Below are 13,431 nucleotides of genomic sequence, written 5' to 3' on the forward strand. Positions count from 1 at the left end.
CCTACCTACCCACCTACCTGCCTACCCACCTACCCACCTACCTGCCTACCCACCTACCCACCTACCTGCCTACCTACCTGCCTGCCTACCCACCTACCTGCCTACCTACCTGCCTGCCTACCTACCCACCTACCTGCCTACCCACCTACCCACCTACCTGCCTACCTACCTGCCTGCCTACCTACCCACCCACCCACCTGAGGAAGGCCGAGGGGCAGACAGACCTGGGAGAGGGGTGGGAAGGAGGGCTGCAGGCAGAGCTGGGAGAGGGGCAGGGGGTCCAGAAGAGAGGGACAAAGGGCAGAGACCCTGAGTGGGGGCGGGGAGGGGGCCAATCAAGGAGTCAGAGTCCCAGCGCCCGGTCAGGGTGTGGCACCCGGGGCAGAGACACAGAGGGTGCTCTGGGCTGTGGAGACCGTCTCCCAAGTCACTGGCCCACAGCCCCTGCCCACGCAGTGACCACGTGAAGCCTCCCCACCCAGGACCCTAGCTCTGAAGGAAAAGGTTGACAGTGTTGTACCTGGGCCAGACACCAAGCACTTCCTGCTGGGAGGCTCCTGGGGGGCAAGCTTCTCCCTCCCAGGGCTCTCACCCCAAGGACCTAGGAGACCAGGAACTGGGTCAGGAGGGGAGGCTGAGCAGGCCCAGTCCCCCAAGAAGGGAGCTCAGGGTAGAGACAGCCCTACCACAGGAAGCCACCTTCCCCCCTCCCCACCGGGCTGCTCACTACACCCAGCTCCTTCCCACTCGGGACCTTTGTGGGGTTCCACCCTCTGCCTTAGATCCTGCTGTGCTCAATGAACTGCCACTCCATCCTCACATCTCTGGTTAAACGCCCCTTCCTCTCCCTGACCTTTCCATCCATACACCCAACAGTTAGGGACCCTCTTCTCAGGGAGGAGGGGAAGAGAAGAGAGGGTGTGCTGGCCTACGCGGGGTGTCTGCACGGTGCGGGGTGACAGTCATTGGAGGCACAAGGTCTGAGAGTGAGTGGTCTCCTCCCTCTTCAGGCTGGGCCACACTTGAAGCATGGGGACACTTCTGCTACAACTGTGCCTCTACCATGTGCCAGAGTCCACACGAAGTGCTTCCCATGGGTTAAATGTAATCCTCAAAGCAATCCTGCAGCCATTGGAGACTCCAAAAGCATAAGCCACTTGCTTAAGGTCCAGGAGTCTGACCCTGTGGACACAGCCGGGCAGTTGAGAGGGTACTCTGGCCACCCTTTTCACTGCCCAGCAGTCTCTAGGACATCCCCACTGAGCCCAAGTATAAGGGGCCATTCTATCGCAGGCACCAGGATCTTACTGAAGGGCACAAAGGGAGCATGGCTCCCTACTGTGCTGCCCTCTACCTTCTGCCCTTTGCTACCTGTAGGCAGAGACGGGTGGCAATAGACAACCAGTAGGGATGGCGGGGGAACGTGGAGGTGACAGCTTTGCGTCCACTCTCCCCATTCTCAGGACCCATGACTTCGAGTCTCAGCTGGACCATCTATCTTTTTTTAAGTTTTCTTTTAAATCCTCACCTGAAGACATGCTTAGAGAGAGGAAGGGAGATGAGGGAGAGGGAGAGGGAGATGAGGGAGAGGGAGAGGGAGAGGGAGAGGGAGAGGGAGAGGGAGAGGAAAACATTGCTCGGTTGCCTTCCTTATGAGCCCCAGACCAGGATCAAACCTGCAACCTAGGTATGTGCCCTGACTGGGAACCGAACCAGCAACCTCTCGGGGCACAATATGATGCTCAAGCAACTGAGCCACTCTGGCCGGGCTGGACCATCTTTCTCAGCTTTTTGCCACCTCATCTACCCAATGTGGATGCTCACCTGCCCCTTTCTTGTGGGGCTGGGGTGGGGATGAAAGGAGCTGATGTGCCCACTCACCCAAGACCTGGCACTCAGATCCACTAACAGGCCATGGCTGCCGCAGCTGTAATGAGCGCTTACGCATGAAATGGATTGTTTCATCTCTGTCCACCGAGATGAACTGTGAGCCCCCTGAAGGCGAGATCTGCCTGTTCACAAGGTGTCCTCAGCACCTAACACAGCGTGTGGCTCAGTAAGCACGTGTGTAAAGGAAGGAAGAGAGGGGGGAGGAGGGTGGGGGTACAGCCACCTCTCTGCTTAAGCTGGGCTCGCTCAGAGCCTAGTCCCTGGCCTGGACCTGCTCCCGTCCTGGGCAGTGCTGGGACCTGCTGCAGTGGGCATGGGCAGCCAGGCACCTAGGTTCTTGTCGGGCCTCTGCTTCCCGGCTGTGTGGCCATGGACAGGCATACCCGCTCCCTGAGCCTGGCTTTCCCATGTCAAGTGGAACTAACTCAAAGGCTCACAGGACTGTCACAGGCCACCGGTGGGCTCCGTGTGAGAGCTTTGGGTGCCATGGACACGGAGAGAGCTACTGTTATTCCTTGTAGCTACTTGTGCCTCTTGAAAGAGAACAGGGTCAGTGTCCCCCATCCAGCAGCCCAAATACACTACATTCCCCAGCATCCTCCCAGGAAAAGAATCATCTCCAGCTTCTCCCCATTCCTCCAAGGGACTTCCCTTTCCTCCTCCTCTTCTCCCCTCACCCACCTGAGAGTGAGTCTCAGGAAGGCAGGTGCTGGAGGCCGGCCAGGGGCAGGGGCACAGTTCCCAGACCACTCATCCCAACTGAAAATGACCTCCTCTTCCTTGTCACAGTCAATGTCACCACCATCCTCCCCTCCGTGCAGGCCGAACACCCGGGGGTCATCCTTGCCTCTCTTTCTCTCACATTCGACATCCCTGGACAAGAGCTATGGGGTTTGCTTTCAAAGTATGTTCCCAATCGGCCACTTCTCATCAGCTCCACCACTGCCACCACCCTGGCCCGAGCCCCCATCACCTCTCACCTGTAGCCTCCTAACGGCTCCTGCTGCTTCCACCCAGTCCCGCTGCGGACAGCCCCAACACAGCAGCCAAAGGGATCCTGTTACATGTAAGACAGATCGTGTCACTCCTCTGCTCCAAATCCCTCAATCGCGCGAATATCACTACAAGGTAAACCACGTCTTTGCCATGCTGCAAGGCCCTCCATGACCTGGCCCGCCCGCCCTCTCTGACCTCCTTTCCAGCCACACTGGCCTCCTCACTGCTCCTCCGACACACCAGGCATGCTCCTGCCTCAGGGCCTTGGCACTTGCTAGTCCCTCTCCCCCACGTAGCTGCATGACACCTCACCTACTCAAATGCCCCCTTTCCTGACCCCCCACCTAAAATACCACCCCTCCCTCACACACATCGCCCCCTTGCCTGCTTCTTTTCCTTCATAACACGTTTATATACCACGATTACTCATTTAATCTGGTTCCTGCCTGTCTCCCTACCATCACCGGACCGTAAGCTCTGGAGGCGGGAAGTGTGCTGTTTCACTTCTGTGTCCCCAGGGCCTAGCACAGTGCCTGGCGTATAGCAGGCACTCAGCAAAGCATCAGGTAAAGAGCACACTAACAGATAAAGAAACTGAAGATACTAAAAAGTGCTTTGGAACCCCAAAAAAGGGGGGGTGACAGCAACTAACTGGAAGGGTGGGCACTACTACAGCAAGGTGGTCAGAGAAGGCATCTGTGAGGAGGTGCCCCCGGCTGGCCATGCCCCCTCCAGGCCCACACAGTGCCATCATCTCTCCCATCACAGTTCGCATCACACTGTGTCATCATTGTCTGGCCTGGGTGCTCCATGAGAGCAACGGCCCTTCTCAGTCCTCTTTGGGTCCCCAGCTCCTCCAGAGCCTAAGGTCAGCGTATAGCCCACAAGGTAATAACACCGAAGAATGGATGAATGAGCGGTCCTGGGAGAATCTACTCAGGGGTTGAGGGATTGTGACAGGGCCTGAGGTAGGGAAACTGAGCAGCAAGGAGCCAGGCAGGAAGCCAAGAGGCCTGGTGGGGAGGGGGTCCTTGGAGCCTCGGGGTCTGGTCTGTACCACACCCAACATTACCTACAACTCCTGGGTTAACTGGGAGGCAGACTGGGGAAGGAAGGCCATGCTCACTGGACAGCCCCTGGCTGTGAGGTAATGATTCATCCATTCATTCAACATCTACTGAGTACCTCTTGTGCCCATGTGCCAGGCCCTAGGAGCAGGTGGGGGCAGGGCCCAAGCAAATGCCTTCCCGCCACAGCTCAGGGGCAAATATCCCTGTAGGTGGAGCTTCCTGGAGAAACAACTGATTTGCTTCACCCCTTTTATTACAAGACTAGAGGCCCGGTGCATGAAATTCATGCACTGGAGAGGGAAGGTCCCTCAGCCCGGATTGTGAGAGGGCACAGGCCAGGCCAAGGGACCCCACTGGTGTACAATCGGGGCCTGGGAGGGACACGGGAGGTTGGCCAGCCAGGGAGAGACCACAGGAGGGCTCCAGGGTGTGTCCAGCCCATCTCGCTCAGTCCCAATCAGCCTGACCCCTGGTAGTCAGTGCACATCATAGCGAGCAGTTGAGCAGCCTTAGTATATCATTAGCATATTACACTGATTGGTTGAATGAACGACTAGACACTTAGCATATTAGGCTTTTATTATATAGGATAATCAAATTTTAGGTATGGGTTTACTACTTTCCTGCCTACTGCCTCCCTGGAATGTGAACTCCAGGAAGGGCAGGAACGGTATATCTTGTTATTGCTGGATCCCCGGCATCTAGTAAGGGCCTGGAGAGCAGTAGGCGCCCAATGAGTATTTGCTGAATGAATGGATGAATGAATAAGTGAGTGGCAGAATGTGAGCAAGTCCCTGAAAAAAGCGAGGATTTGGACTTGCAGCCAAGAGGAGAAGGCAATTTGGAAAAGGGCATCACCTGAGCAAGCATAGGTAGGGGGACGGTCACTGGAAGATTGCATGGCCGTGGGCAGGAGGGAAGAGAGACAGCTGAAGCTCGGAGAGCTGCCCGTCCCACCCCCTTCCCCAGCAAACTGGCCCTGGCAACACTGGTCTGAGACGGGTGGACAAAGCTGAACGAGGAGTGCCAAGGACTTGCAGAGCCTAGAGCCAGCCGGCTGTGGGCCCAGGGCACAGGCAAAGCCTGGCCCAGAACTTTGTCTGAGGTTCTTTGTGGGGCTCCTGGGAGCCTGTCCAGGGGAATGCCAGGAACTGGCCAGGGTGCCATGGGGTGGGCACTCCCCTGCCCCCGGAGGTCTGGCTGGCCATCCAGGCCTGGGCTAATGGCCGGTTAGGGAGAGGATCCTTACCCTTGGGGAGATAACACCACCCCATTGGGAAGCCGGAGCTGCTAGGATTAGAGTGGCCAGCAGATCCTCTCCAGGTTACTGAGGCCCAGGAGCAGTGGAGATGCAGGGTTAGGGTCAAAGCTAACCCTTCCCTCACCCCACGCGTTGCCCCCAAGAAATTCAGCAGGAGGGAGTAGGACAAGTCTTTTTCAAAGCGAAGGGACATTGGACAAGTCGACTCCTGCCCAGGGATCGCTGCCAAGCCAGGATGGTTTGCAGGAGGGCGAGCGCCAGGTTGCTAGGGGGCCCGTGCGAGGTCCAGGAGGCTCTCTATCTCCCTCTGCTGGCCGGACCCAGAATTACCAGGGAGTCCCGAGTCACCCACCCTGGGTCCTCTGTGCTGAGCACCACCCGCGCGCGCGCTCTCTCTCTCTCATCCATAAAGGAGGTGAATAGAGGTCATATGGGTCATCCCCTGCCTCAGCACCAAGCCCAGCCGCGCTCCGAGGTCCAGCCACAGGCCCTCTGCGCTGGGACGCTCGCTCGTTCTGCAAGTCCTTTGCCTGGTCCAACCTGAGCATTTCTTCAGCTTGGCCCAGGCTATCTTGGAAGGCCATGCTCTTCTACAATACGAATGGAAAACTGAGGGACCTTCTTCCTTGGAACTGCAGGGGGAAGGGAGGGAGTCTAACTGGCGGCGATCCGAGAAGCCGCCCTGTCCAAGCCCTTCAGCAAGCAGTTGGTCACGAATGGGTTCTTTTGGGGATCGTGGCGCCATCTCCTGGTGTCTACAAGAACTGCACCTGCCCCACCAGACGCAATCATTGGTTAGGTGAGACCACTGAAAACAATAATCATAGCTGCTTAACTTTTATTGAGTGTTCTGTGAGCCAGGTTCATGCTAAATTCTTGGCATTATCTCATTTCATCCTCACAAAAACCCTATGAGGTGGACATCATTCATCCCATTTTACCTGAAGTTAGGAAAATTAAGCGGCTTACCCCAGAACACACCTCTAGTAAGTGGCAAAGGCCAGACTCCACTTCCTGATGGGCACTTTAACTGAGCTCTTCCGCCTGTACTGGAGGGGGTCGGGGAGTGGCAGCTCAGGAAGGAGCTCTATGGAAGAGTGGTCCCCTTTCCTACTCCCCTCCCCAACCTTGGGCGAAATCCACCTTAGCTTAGCTTACAGCTGGTATAGCAGGGACTGCCCTATGAGTGTCCTTCTTCCCTGACAGCTTGGGAGTTCCTCTAAGACCTGGCCATGGAAAATGTTCCCATGTCCCCTCCATTCAGCATGACCACTGAAGGCCCTCTGTGTGCTCAGCTCCTTTCACTTGGGACTGACACCCTGCGGGGTCCTACTCAGCCAATTCAGGAGCTCAGGCAGGTACAGCGTAAGTAGTTGCAAGTGACAGAGACCGGCTTTGGTTCAAAGGGTCTCATGTAAATAAAAAGTCCAGAAGTAGATCCAGCCACAGGCGGTATTGAATCCAGGCTCCCAAATGGGGTCTTCCTCCACATCTGCAGCCAGTAGTCCACTGTGTTGGCTTCATTTCCAGGCAAGCTGTCAAAATGGCTAAGGCAGCTCTGAGCTTTGGTCTGGCTTTAAGAGCAGTATTGATAAGTAGAATAAAGCCAGTGCAAAAGGATCCCTTTAGAGCAGTGGTTCTCAACCTTCCTAATGCCGCGACCCTTTAATACAGTTCCTCATGTTGTGGTGACCCCCAACCATAAAATTATTTTCATTGTTACTTCATAACTGTAATTTTGCTATTGCTATGAATCGTAATGTACATATCTGATATGCAGGATGTATTTTCATTGTTACAAATTGAACATAATTAAAGCATAGTGATTAATCACAAAAACAATATGTAATTATATATGTGTTTTTCGATGGTCTTAGGCAACCCCTGTGAAAGGTTCATTCGACCCCCAAAGGGGTCGCGACCCACAGGTTGAGAACCGCTGAGCTAGAGGGTTAAGTCAAAACCAACAAGATGGAATTTAATGAAGACTAATGGGAAAGCTGACATTCAGGTTCCAAAAAAACAATTGTACAAGTTCAGGGCAGGGCGACCTGGACGGGCATCCATCCATCCATTCTTCTGTCCATGAGAAACAGTCCAAGGTGCCCATCAAGAGGCAAATGGTTCGTCCTGGCCGGGTAGCTCAGTGGTTATAGCATTGTCCAAGGTTGTGGATTCAATCCTCAGTCAGGGCACATACAAGAATCAACCAATAGCCCGGTCGGCATGGCTCAGTGGTTGAGCGTCAACCTATGACCCAGGTGGTCATGGTTCGATTCCCGGTCAGGGCATATGCCTGGGGTGCAGGCTCTGTTCCCTGTGGGGGGCATGCAGGAGGCAGCCAATCGATGGTTCTCTCTCATCATTGATGTTTCTATCTCTTTCTCCCTTCCTCTCTGAAATCAATAAAAATATATTAAAAATAAATTTTTAAAAAGGAATAAACCAATGATGCCTAAGTAAGTGGAACTACGAATCAATATTTCTCTCTCCTTCTCTCTCTAAAAAAAATCAATTAAAAAAAGAACTCTATACAATGGAATTCTACTCAGCAATAAAAAGAAACAAACTACTAATGAATCTCCAAAACATTATGGTGAATGAAATAAGCTAGACACAAAAAGAGTAGATCCTGCATGATTCCATTTTTATGAAGTCCTACAACGGGCCATTGTGGGAAGAAATCAGTGGGGACAGGAGGTGTTTAGGGAGCTTTCTGTAGTGATGGAAATATTCTATAGCTTGATGGCATTGATGTGTATAAGTATATGCACTTGTCAAAACTCAACCAGTGGTGTGCTTAAGATTTGTGCATTTCATTACATATAAATTTTGCCTCAAAAAAGCAAAGAACCACAAACAAATATTGAATTCCAGTTAGTGATATGCTAAAGTCTACTGTTACCTGCAGCTTACTTTGAAATACATTTTAATAAATGAAATGATGGATAAAGGAGGGATGCATACATAATGATAAAACAAATATCTTGACATAAGTTGTAAATTCTGAGTGGTGGTTATAGGAGTGTTCACTGTAAATTTTGAGGAAAAAATAGTCACCAGAAGGGGCCATTCCCACCCAGAGTATTATAGCCAGTGGAGAACTGCTCAGGAGATGAAAGGCTGCAAAGACTGTTTTGGGGGAACTGGGATCCTTTAAGCTGGAGAGAAGGCTGGCTTACGGGTGGGAGGAGACAGCCTGCATGTAGCAGACAACGGCACTGTTCTGTGCTCCACAGGATGAGTTAGTTCCAACAGTTGGCTAGCACAGAAAGGCCAGTCTCACTAGAAGCTGTCTACAATGGAACAGGCTGACTTTTAAGGTAGTGAGCTCCCCATTACATGGAGTGTGCAAGCAAGACGGGCAGCTGTCAGAAAGCTTAGAGAGGGGATTTTTAGACTGACGAAGAGAATGGACTGAGGGTCTCTGAGGTCCCTTAAAGCAACTCAACTGTAAATTTTCAGCCTTGGTAAGCAGACAAAGTGTCAAGGGAACTCTGAGACCATTTCTGACATTGGTGGCAGAGGGGGTGGGTCAGGAAAGACTTTCTGGAGAAGGAGGCCAGATCGTTGTCCTTCGGCCTCTCAATCTCCGGCCTGTGGTATGTGTCTTATACTGACGCCCTGTTTCGATAGAAATAAACAGGGTCTTTCTCCATGGACCTGGTTGGCTTCTTATTTCTCTCTGGGCCTCAGTCTACCCCTCTGTTCAATGGTCTCAGCTGAAACCATCCATGTTTTTTTCCTCCTGGGATAGTTAAACTGCTAGTCACACACTTATATGGGAGGGCTGGGGGGTCGGCAGTCGGTTGTTTTGAGGGGGACCCTTGTTGTACCCCAGCTTAGACTCCCTTGCACTGGGCCTGATGCTCAGAGGAGATTCAGCAGAGGTGGCCGTGGCCCCAGAGGTAGGCCAGGGGCTCAGCCAGGTTCCCTAGATACCATTTCCTAACCTGCTGCCTCAAGGGAAAGTCAGAAGAAAGCCCATGTTACTATGGGTGTTGTTACCATGGTGATGAGGGCATACATCTGAGCTCACCCCAGGGCCCTGCACCGCTCCTCCCCAAGGGCTTCAGGGAGGTCTCAAGTCCAAGCCTCCCTCTGCAGGCTGTCCTGGCCCTGCCCAGGGTGGGGGAGTGCTCTGATGATGCAGGGAGTATTGGGGGCGAGGTGAGGCCAGGGGAGTGATGAATTCATTCAGGGTGGGCCAGTGGTTAGAGCACAGGAGCGGTCAGGCAGGCCTGGGCTGACTCCCAGTGCTGAGTGACCTTGGCAAGTGGCTCCACTTCCCTGAGCCTGTGAGGAAAGGATGTGGCTTTGGGAATGAAATGAGATGCCACTGGGATGGCGATGAACTCATGGTTTCATTTTTTCCTCACACAGCCGCTTGGAGGCGGAAACAAACCGCAGAGCCCCGCAGACGTGCGACCCCAGACCTGCCTCCACCCCGACCTTCCTCTCCCACTCCTTAGTCTCCACTCCTTGGTTCGGCTCCCTCGGCTGCCCCCGTGCGGTCCTTCTCGGTACTGCAGCAACCGGCCCTGCTCACCTAGCCAGTGGCAAAGGCGTCCCTGCGGCCTTGCAAAGTTGGGGCATGGAGTCATCTTCTGGCCTCAGGAGGACAAACACTTGTTTCCAAACCTTCAAGTATTGTTCGTCATTCTCAGAACCCAGCCTGAGCCCCTGGGGATGGCTCCGGACCTGTGGTAGGAACCCAGGAAGCAGCACTGAACCCTCCCCGCGGGGGTGGACGTTGTGGGCAGGAGGGAAGTAGGTATCGCACGTTCTTAAGGAAGATCACATAATGACCCGAGACTTCGGGGGGTGTCCAGACGCACACACATAAGCACTCACATACCCCAGGCCTCCATCTGTACACATACACACACCCAAACGCACCACTTGCCTATGTGACACACTGCCCCTTGCACACATGGCAACATCACCTGCCAATCAAACCTTGTTTTTCTGTGCATCCATCCCTCTGTCCCTGTGTCTCCCCTCAGCCCCACCCCCACCCCTCAGCTCCACAACCTGAGGAAACTATAAATTGCAAATACAAACTCCTTTCCATGGCCTGACGCCCTGGGTTTTCCAGCCCTGCCTACCCCTCAGACCACATCCCCCACTACCAGCCACTTGCCCATTGTTCGCCATTTCTCCAGCAAAAATATGCAGCACTCACTCCACTTCCGGCCCCCTGCATTACTGCTCCCTCTCCCTGAAATGTTCCTCCTCCGGGTCCTCCGCTAGCTGCCTCCTTCCCTTCTTTTAGGCCTCAATGTAAATGCCATCTCATTCCAGATATCAGAGCCTCCAGGCGACTGGAGCTGAGGACTCCCTAGCCTCTATTCTCTCTAAACGTGTTCCCTTCAAAATGTGTATCCTGATCATTAGAGAAATGCAAACCAAAACCTCAATGAGAGACCACCTCATACCTATTAGGATGACTACTCTAAAGCCAAAACCAAAACCTAACAGAAAATAAGTGCTGGTGAGGATGTGGAGAAATTGGAAGCCTTGTGCATTATTGGTGGAAATATAAAAGGGTGCAACCACTGTAGGTGGTTCCTTAAAAAAAAAAAAAAAAAACAGAATTACTATATGATCCAACAATTCCACTTCTGGGTATACACGCAAAATAATTGAAAGCAGGGTCCCGTGTTCACAGGCGCGTTATTCACAATAACCGAGAGGTGGCAGCCACCCCAGTGCCCATCCGTGGAGGAAAGGATAAACGAAATGTGGTGTGTCCATACAATGAAATAGTATTTAGCCTTAAAAACAAAGGAAATTCCGACACATGCCACAACATGGGTGAATCTTGAGGGCATTATAAGCAAAATAAACCAAAAAAAGGCAAATACTGTATGTTTGCACTTATATGAGCTACATAGGGTAGTCAAATTCATAGACACAAAAAGTAAAGTGGTGGTTGCCTGGGGCTGGAGGTGGAGGGAAGTGGGGAGTTACTGTCTAATGGGCACAGAGTTTTAGTTCGGGATGATGAAAACAGTTCTAGAGATGAGTGACGGTGATGGACGCACAGCAGTGTGATGGACTTAATGCCACTGAACTGTACACCTGAAATGGTTAAGATAGTAATTTTTATGTTATGTGTATCTTACCACACTTAAAAATATTAATTTAAAAATATGTATCAAACATTTGTTTGCTTGTTCAATCCTGCCTCGCTTATTAAACAGAACTCCACAAAAGCAGGGCTCTGTGTGGTACACCTACTATGTGCTGTCAGTGACTGAGGACACGGAGAACAAGACAGACGAGGTGCCCACCCACCTGAGGCTCACAGCTGGGAGCCAGGGAAGAAAAACACCGAACAAACAAGAAAACAAAATTAGTGCCGCATGGAAAATCAGAAGCGTGAATGTAACAGTGACTTCAGGGGTGTCAGCTGGGACGGTCCACACCATCCCAGAGGAGGTGACATTTATTTTAAGGCCCAAGAAACAATAGCCATCAAGCCTCTGGGAGATCAGAACTGCGGACAGAGAGCAAAGTGCAAAGGCCCTGCGGGGGCATGAGCCTGGTTTGCTGGAGGAGCAGCAGAGAGAGGAAGTGGGGGAAGCAGAGCTGGGAGGAAAGGAGGAGGACCTGGAAAGGAGAAGAATGGAGGGTGTTCCCGGTGGCCGAGGAGGGAGGCCTTCCGTGAGTGGCAGCGTACAAGGGCCCGGCCCTGCACTAAATGTATTTTGTGAATTAGCTCGGAGAATGCTCACAGCAGTCCTTGGGGCAGGTCCAGTCATCACGCCGTGGCTGGCGTAAAGGGGGAAAGAGGGTCAGAGAGCTTGTGAGTTAGTAGGTCTGGGACCAGAGTCAAAGACAAACAGTAGGAGAGGGAGTCTCATGCACCCCTGCTGCCTGCTCCACCCCTGCCCCCCCCGCCCCCCTCCCCCAACCCCCGGGGGGGCTCTTTTCCTCTCGCCCAGCTACACTGCCACCCCCACTCCCTCCACCTTAAGCGCCAGGGCCTCTGACAGGTTGCCAGGCTGCTGGCCCATCACTGCCAAGGGGTTTCTGTTTCTCCTTTTACTCTCCCCCAAAAGTAAGCCAAGAAAAGAGATCACCCCCTGTCCCTCACCTAAGGAGGGACAGGCTCTGGGACGGGGGAGAAAGAAGCCCATCTCTGCCTCCACAATAGCCTGTTTCTGAGGCCCCTCTGTAGGCCTTGCCCTTGGGGAGCCCCATCCTAAGGGGAGGGAGCCAGGAAATTCGTGAAGCTTGGGAGGTGTAGCACAGAAGAGGAGGCAGTTCCGCTCTCACAGCTCCCGGCTGACACAGCGATGGAAGGGTCTGTCCGCTACCCAGGGCTGGTACAGAGCAGGACCCGGCTAGGAATGAGAGTGCAGAACCCCTTGTTCAAAATGCAGGGGGAAAGGACCAATAGGAAAAGCACAAAGTATTATACAAGTAAATATATATAAAGCTTTGCTATGTAGTCTACCTCTTGGTTTTTCATGATGTTTTTTATTTGCTGTTTAATGTCATTCTAAGTAAAGAAAAATTAAAAATTTAAATGAGTCGCATGAATTGTACCATTCACCTTTCTAAGGTGTGATGCCGGTTTTAAATGCAAATATACGGAAATTTCACCCATATTCAGAATCACCAAAATTTCACAATTTGTGTTTTGTAGCTTGTGCATGCATATGTATTTCATTCCTACCTAAAAGGTGGAAAAACCACACAAACTCAACTGTTTTTGTTTCACTCTGATTCCCACACATTCAAACAACACTCTCCACGTTCATCCGAAAGGAAGAGAACTGGGGGCAGCTCTGCCCTTCCCTGTGCTGTCTGCACGGTCAGCGTAAGGGGCTGCTTATCCAGGGAAATAATATCCAGGTAGGAGCGTGGCAAGGAAAGGGGTGGGGAAACCTGAGTCACTTGGGGGGCTTGATGCTCCAACCTGGCTGCTCCCCATGGAGGAGCCGTGAGAGATGAGGGCATGGAGGTGGCAGGTCGCACCACGGAGACCTTGAGTGCCTCCGCTCCGACCATGAGACCCCTGTGGCTCCCGGATGCTCTCAGAATAAAATCCACAGCCCTACCCCTGAGCCACACCTCCCCACCACCACCACCACTCGCTGCCACACATTCTGCTGTCGCCATAGCCCTGCTCTCCCTGACCTGAGCTTGGGAACTGCCCTCCCTCTGCCTGGAATCCTCTTCCCCATCATGCCCTTCTTCGGG

Source organism: Myotis yumanensis, unplaced genomic scaffold, assembly GCF_028538775.1.
Source record: "Myotis yumanensis isolate MYYU_CA2020_CCGP unplaced genomic scaffold, mMyoYum1.0.hap1 SCAF_5, whole genome shotgun sequence".
Taxonomy (NCBI): Eukaryota; Metazoa; Chordata; class Mammalia; order Chiroptera; family Vespertilionidae; genus Myotis; species Myotis yumanensis.